This window comes from Carcharodon carcharias, chromosome 4 (genome assembly GCF_017639515.1).
Source record: "Carcharodon carcharias isolate sCarCar2 chromosome 4, sCarCar2.pri, whole genome shotgun sequence".
In the NCBI taxonomy this organism is placed as follows: domain Eukaryota; kingdom Metazoa; phylum Chordata; class Chondrichthyes; order Lamniformes; family Lamnidae; genus Carcharodon; species Carcharodon carcharias.
The window spans coordinates 62278741-62286776 of record NC_054470.1 but is presented as its reverse complement, the minus strand read 5'-3'; positions in this window follow the sequence as shown (position 1 = coordinate 62286776).

The following is an 8036-nucleotide window of genomic DNA, read 5'->3' as shown; positions in this document are numbered from 1 at the left end:
CCCCTCCCCAACCCACCCACACACCACTCAACTCCGGTTGAAAAGTCGGTCAGCACCACACCAACATTAAATCTGGATGCCCCGCAGTGATAATACACTGGGGCAGCCTTAATGATGTAAGAGTGGGAAGTCCACCCGTCAGGGACAGGAAGTTCCACCCTCAAGAGCTGCCAATCAATCTGATTAGTTGGCAGCTGAGTAGGCCCAGAAGCACCAGAAACAAATGGTGGCCACTGCTGGGCTGACACAGGGTAATTTGATAAGGTGGATTCAAAATTGGCTTAGTTGTAGGAGACAGAGGGTGATGACAGAATGCTGCTTTAGTGACTGGAAGCCTGCGTCCAGTGACGTACCACAGGGATCTGTGCTCGGTCCCCTATTGTTCATCATTTATATAAATGACATAGATGACTATGTCGGGGGTAGGATTAATAACTTTGCAGATGACACAAAGATTGGATGGGTACTTAACAGTGAGGTTGAGTGTCTACAGGAAGATATAGACAGGATGGTCAAATGGGCAGATCAGTGGCAGATGGAATTTAACCCTGAAAAGTGTGAGATGATACACTTTGGAAGGAGTAATTTGACAAGGAAGTATTCAATGAATGGTATGATACTAGGAAGTTCTGAAGAACAAAGGGACCTTGGCATGTGTGTCCATAAACCTCTGAAGGCGGAGGGGCATGTTAGTGGGGTGGTGAAAAAGCCATATGGGACACTTGCCTTTATCAATCAAGGCATAGATTACAAAAGTAGGGAGGTCATGTTGGAGTTGTACAGAACCTTGGTGAGGCCACAGCTGGAGTACTGTGTGCAGTTCTGGTCGCCACATTATACGAAGGATGTTATTGCACTGGAGGGGGTGCAGAGGAGATTCACCAGGATGTTGCCTGGGATGAAACATTTAAGCTATGAAGAGAGGTTGGATAGACTTGGGTTGTTTTTGTTGGAACAGAGAAGACTGAGAGGTGGCCTGATCGAGGTGTACAAGACTATGAGGGGCATAGACAGGGTGGATAGGGAGCAGCTGTTCCCCTTAGTTGAAGGGTCAGTCACGAGGGGACACAAGTTCAAGGTGAGGGGCAGGGGGATGTGAGGAAAAAGTCTTTTTACCCAGAGTATGGTGGTGGTCTGGAATGCGCTGCTTGGGAGGATGGTGGAGGCGGGTTGCTTCACATCCTTTAAAAAGTACCTGGATGAGCACTTGGCAAGTCATAACATTCAAGACTATGGGCCAAGTGCTGGTAAATGGGATTAGGTAGGTAGGTCAGGTGTTTCTCACATGTCGGTGCAGACTCGATGCGTCGAAGGGCCTCTTCTACACTGTGTGATTCCGTGAATTCTGTGACATGCAGTCCCCAGGAATTAAAAACATGAATGCCAGACCTTAAGATAAGTCCAGGCATTTTGGTTGGAGAAGGATTAGAGATCATAGCAAGGGGGGTGTGGGGAGGGGTGTGGGGAAGGGATGTGGAGGGTGCGAGGGGAAATGGTGTGAGGGAGGAGTGTGGGGGGGTCAGGTTTTAGAGGGCTGGGAGGAGGTACAAAAGGGATCACCCCGGCCGCAAAGGAGGAGTTTCCCCCTTCCTTCTCGCCTTTACCCCAATCAATTGAAACTTGCCGAGCTGGCTGCTTTCCTTCCACCTTCACCAGCCGCAAGTATTATTGCAGAGGAATCTTAAGGTGAGATCTTTAGATGGCCAACTGAAGGGCCTCAATAGGCCTAAGGGCAGTTGGGCCGGCTGACACCTTACCCCATCCCCATAATATGGAGGACAGGTCAAGGATGCGTGGGAAGGCAGCAGGCTGGCCACTCGCTTTATATGTGCCCCACCACCTTTAAATCCACCTGTGGCGTGCCATAAGATTCACCCCCAACTAACAAAGGATGTTACGTTCATCATGACTTCTGTGTTCCTGAAATTTCCAAGCTCCCTTTCCCAAAATCATGTCTCCCCGTCCCTTCCCACTTTCTGCCAAGATAAGAGCCACATTTTTCCGTAATAACTGGGCAGCCAGAGCTGCTAAGAATTTAATTTGAGAGAGCACCTGCAACTATCAGTATCAATTTTTCGTGTTTATTTATTTCTGAGGCTGGTTCTGTGGTTGAAGAGGGTTTGCTATACAGATAATGGCCCAGCTATTTTTACCTACCAACTTATTAACCAGAACAATGGGCATAAAGAACTAAGGGATTCCAAACAGCCCAAGTTGCACTGAAGCATGACTGTAACTGAGAAATATAACCTTCCCAACCACAGAATTGAACCACAGAAGCGAATGTGACATTCATCAGTCAATCTGCAGTACACAGGTGGATAAAACAATTTGCTTTCTGCATAAGTAACATCAGTAAACTTATAATGTATTCATATATTAAGCAGCACATAAATTAATTTTTTTCCCCATAGGCAACCGGTTCTGCAGCTATGCATAATGGGCAGGATTTTCCCATCCTGACATGGGGGCAAACAGCGGCGGGCGGGCAAAAAAGGGGGAGGGCAGGTTCCAAATGCGGAACACCCGACCCTGGCTTGAATTTCACGCCATCAGCAGGGCTGGACCGGCCACGGTTTCTGCTTCTACCCCTGAATGTCAAAACAACGCGTTGGCCAATTAAGGGCCAGTCAGCGTGAAACCCGCCCCCACATTGGAGAAAAGGTGCCAGCAGGGGCGGGAGCGTGGCGGGCATCAATGGGGGCTCAGGGTGATGCCTCAGCTGAGTTAATAGGCAGAGGGGTCTTAAATCAGCTGAGGCAGCACCCTGAATGCTGCCAGCAGTTCCAGAGGAGGCACAGGCACCTGTCAAAATATAAGCTGCAGTTATGGCATCAGCACCCGTTTGACATACTAGGCAGGAGGACAGTGCTGTTGGGCACTTGCCACCTGCTTCTCCGTACAGGAGAAGAGAAGCCATAATGCCGCTGAGCAGGTAGTGGGGTGGCCAGCCAGCTCTTCCCAAGCCCTAGAGCTCGACTGTGAGCGCGCACCAAGATCATCAGGTGACGGAGAGGCAGGTGTCTCGCAGGATGTTGAGAGTCACGTGGGCAAATGCAGGACAGACGGAGACTGCAAACAATGTAGGACCCTCTCATCTCAGAAGATAAATTCTAAGCAGGAGTCCCCAGTGATCCAGCAATGACAATGCCACCATGATGCTGTTGTCCATAGTCTCACCAGGCCGCCTAGCACGCACATTCACTATGTGATGATTGATACTGCCGACATATTGTCTTCCTCCCTCAGATGTGCCTTCTCCAGACACAGCCGGGACCCTGAGACCCCCACTGACGTTGGAGGAGGAGCCACACACAGATCCACCTTTCTCGCTACCAGGCACCAGCTCAGATACAAGGACATCGGTGGGCTGTAGTTCATTGCCTCAGATGGCTGTGCACTGTGTGGAGGGAATGGCACACTTGCATGAGGAGCTGGTGGAGGCTGAGAATGCCCAGGGCACCAGCTGTCGGAGGACTGCTAGAGACCAGAACAAAGCTGAGTCCGAGGCAGATGACGAGCCTCTGGAGTCATCCATCAGGTGGCAGATACTGGATGTCCAACGGGATGCAGGAGAAGATCTGGCGGAGATCCCTGAAGGACTGCATGTCATTGTCTCTGTTATGGAGGAGTCCATGAGGAGCTTGAGCACTGCATTGACCCAAAACACTGAACGCACAGCCTCCTCCATTGAGGCAGTGGCGATTCTCATGGAGAGGCAGCTCCAGGAACAGGACCAGGGGTTCCTGGGGTCATGCTCAGACCTGTACTTCCACACACCGGCAGTGACTTCAGTGGGTCAGTGCCAGTGCGAGAGGTGCATGAGGCACCTAATTTCTTTGCTAGGTGCCCGTCTATTAGTAGTGAGTACGGAGGTACAAATGTGCCTCACACTGGCTGATGAGCTGCCTACTGTCTGTGTGGGCTCCTCTCACGGCACTCCGGACGAGGCCAGCAGCTCCTCCGCCCCTCTGCCAGTGACCGTGCCATCTTTTGAGGCCGCAATGAATGATGAGTGCCCAGCCACGTCGCTGGTCACACTCGCCCAGGTGGTGCCTGCTCAGGCCCCACCGGCCAGAGGACAACCACCAAGGCCATCAGAGCCGTCACGACAGCAGAGTCAGCAATCTGCCTCCAATGCCACTGCCAGTGAGGGGGGGATGACCAGGACACAATGTATGCAAGCGTAAGTTTAAGGTACTGTGAGCACAGGATGGATTATCATGAGTGACATTCTTTTGTTTTATCAGTGTTATGTACTGTGTTTGCATGACAGCAACAACCATATTATGTTATGTTCCTTGTTTGCAACTCTGGTAAAGATATAAATCAAGATTTTGTTTCAATGCCCTGAGTGTCCTTCATGTTTTCCTTTGGTGGAGTCCTCATCAGTGCCTTATGAAAGACGGCAGGGACAACAAAAATTATGACAGAGATTGTGAGGTGACATTGGGGTCAAGGGATTGCCTTGTCAGAAATATGAGTGCCCTTCCACTGAGATCGAAGCCATGCCTTGGCAGCCTAGCTGAAGGTGCGTTGAGTCAAGGCCTCCCTGGTTTCCCTGCCTCCCTGTAGGTTCTTTAAGTCTGCCTCCATGCCCTCACCCTGTGCCTGCCTGGGCTCCTCATCAGGTTCTTCAGCAAAGTCTTCTGAGGCCTGTGGAGCTGCCTTGGTATCATCATCCTCCAGTGGGTCCCCCCTTGCCAGTGCCAGATTGTGCAGAGTGCAGCAGACCACGTCAATAAGCAACACAAGCTATTTAGGATATTGCAGGGCACCCTCTGATCGGTCCAGGAAGCAGAACCCCATCTTGTGCAGCCCATTATCCTCTCCACCACAGCTCTTATGGAGGCATGAGTCCAATTGTACCTCACTTCTGCCTCTCTCCTAGGGTGCTGGAGAGGCGTCATGAGCCACCTTTTCAAGGGATATCCTTTGTCACTCAGCAACCAACCATCCAGCCAAGCTGGAGCCACGAACAGCCTTGGCACCTGGGAGTGTCGCAGGATGGATACATCATGGGAGCTGCCAGGGTACCTTACAGAATCTGGATCTTGTGGTCGCATACTATCTGCACGTTCATGGAGTGGTAACTCCTCCTATTTACAAAGGCACTGGCCGACCCGCTGGCACCTTGATGGCCACATGAGCACAGTCGATGGCATCCAGGCTCGCTCAGCCTGGCTGGCTTGGTCCGTCTGGTAATGAATGAATCTGAGGACCCATCTGAATGGACATCAGTTAAGAGCTTGGCGCAACTATGGACAGCTGATTGGGACACTCCACACAGATCCCCCACTGACTTCTGGAAAGATCTGGGTGCAAAAACATTGAGGGCTCCTGTGACCTTCAGAGCCACTGGCATTGGGTGTCCACCCACACAGCTAGTGGTAATCTCTGGCCCAATCATCCGGCATACTAATGTCACGGTGTCCGTAGAGAGGCAGAGCCTCCTGCAGCATTGGACCTCAAGACATATTGAGGTAGCTGGATCGTTAGCTGTACACTTTGGCAGCAAGACAGTGGCGCCTTCTGTGGTCCCTTCGACCTTGCTTTCCCTGCTGGCCCTGCACCGACTCTGCCTGCGCCTCTCCTCCCATAGGTCTTTCCCTGCACCGCTGCGTGCGGTCACTTACCTCCTCTCCCTTCTGCCCCTTTCTTCCTCCTCAAAGGAGGTGCCCCCAGCACAGTACACAATCCCCTAGTGCTGCAATGTAGATGGCACTTCCCCATGTACTGAAGGCTGCACTCAGCAGAAATGCTCCAAGTGAGTTGAGAAAATGAAAGACTCCTCATAACAAAGCTAACAAAGCAAATACTTCAGAAGAAACCACAGAAAAGGTCTGAAATCTAAGCAAATAAGCAGCAGAAAATTCTCACCTGAACTCCTGACAACTCACACAGCCAATTCTCCGCTCCCCTTTTATCCCGCCCTTGGATGAGAAAAGTGCAAAATCGTGTTGGCCGCCTGCCTGTGTTGCCCGTGTGACAATGGCAAAATCACACAGGTAACGTAAAATTGCCTCCAATTGCACTCTTGATTGCTTCAAGTGGCTGATTAATTGTCGGCGGGCACGCTTCTGACTCCCACGCATGCCCGCTGACCATAAATTCACGAGAGTGTGCAAAGATGTTGGGATGCGTGCATGCCCATTTCCGGCATCAGCTGTTTTCACTGGTGCAGGATGAATCACAACCCAACACTGACATCAGAAGTTCCATTGCACAGACGGGTGAATCAGTCATTTTGAGACGTTCATGGAGTCAGGTGAGGTTTGGAAGTGTGTGCAAACCATGCCAGCTCAGCGCTGTCGGGAACGTGACAGGAGGCCCCTCACGAGTGTGGGAAAGTTATGGCAAATTTGTAAATAGGGACACTTTTGCATTACCTCGACTAGAAAAGCCTTAAGGACATTCCTGAATCTGCACTAGAGAGAGGGAAGACCACAGATGTGTGGTCCCTGAACACACAAAGCCTGGACACAATTTTGCCACCAAATGGGCATCAGTCCATTCAGCCAGGAGTAATCTATCCTCCAAGAAGATGCCTGCCATTAGACATGGGTGCGGTGCCCTCACTCCTGCTATTCAAGCAGAGAAACTGCGCCAGCAGCCTTGTGCCAGGTGGGAGGGTCTCCTCACAGAGCATGCCTCGATCCTTGCAACACCAAGATGGCGCCAGACCTTTTATTGGACCCAGGATGGGATGGACCCGCCTTGGGCCAAACACCATCACCTACCCCAATTAAACCTCAACCCTGCTTTGGGAGGCAATGGGCCTGAGTCCAGCCAGTGCCCAAGTCAGCAGGGGGAAAATAGGGTGGCTGGACATTGGAACCTTAAAAAAGGGAATGTTTTGATAAAGTTAGGCCTGATTTAATTTAGTTGCATGCAGCCGAAGTACTGGATACCAAATTAACCCTTTAAACTGTTTTAGTTCAACAGAGAATTAGCAAATAATACCAAAGTTTATTGAATATAAAACAACAATACACTTATCAATTAACTAAAGGAGCAGAAGAACACAAGATGTACTTATCAATAATACACCACAGACTTCGTGACTTCAAGGCCTTCGCACTGACAGGAATTCTGCCTCCGCCTCCAGGAACAAGACTTCACTAATACACTGCACTATCAGTTCTCACACTGACAAGAATTCTGCCTCTGCGTCTGCGAACATACACCACAACCTGTTTCCCTTCAATTGGTGTACACAAACAAGACCAAAATACCCTTTCATACCTGATTCTGGCATTACTCACCTTGATCCAAAGTTGTCTTTAAGAGCCAATTGATCAATAGTGTTGTAAGGGTTAATTTCATTGAATCTGGCCATTTGCATACATTGCCTTAAACATAAGGCAATGGATTATTCAAAGATATGTTCTTTATCTTAAACTGGACAGACTCCTTATTCATTAGGCCCAGCACTAGACTAGTCAAGGATACCATGTTCTGATAGGGGCTTCCACTGGATAGTGTAGGTTCCTTTCTCATAACTGCTGTTACAGCATGTTTAAGTCTTAGGCTTTAATTCTAACATAGGAACGTTAGTAGGAAATACAGAAATAGATATAATCTGACTTTCATTAACCATTTGTTTAATTATTTGTTCTTCAGTTACGGAGTAATGGAGGTATTTGTTTAAATTCATTCATGGGATGTGGGCTTCACTGGTTGGGCCAGCATTTATTGCCCACTCCTTGTTGCCCTTGAAAAGGTGGTGGTGAGCTACTTTCTTGAACCGCTGCAGTCCAAGTGACGTGGATACACCTACAGTGCAGTTAGGGAGGGAGTTCCAGGATTTTGACCCTACGGTAGTGAAGGAACAGTGATATATTTCCAAGTCAGGATGGTGTAGGGCTTGGAGCGGAACTTCCAGGTGGTGGTGTTCCCATGTGTCTGCTGCCATTGTCCTTCTAGATGGTAGTGGACGTGGGTTTGGGAGGTGCTGCCTAAGGAGCATTGGTGAATTCCTGCAGTGCATCTTGTAGATGGTACACACTGCTGCTACTGTGCATCGATGGTGAAAG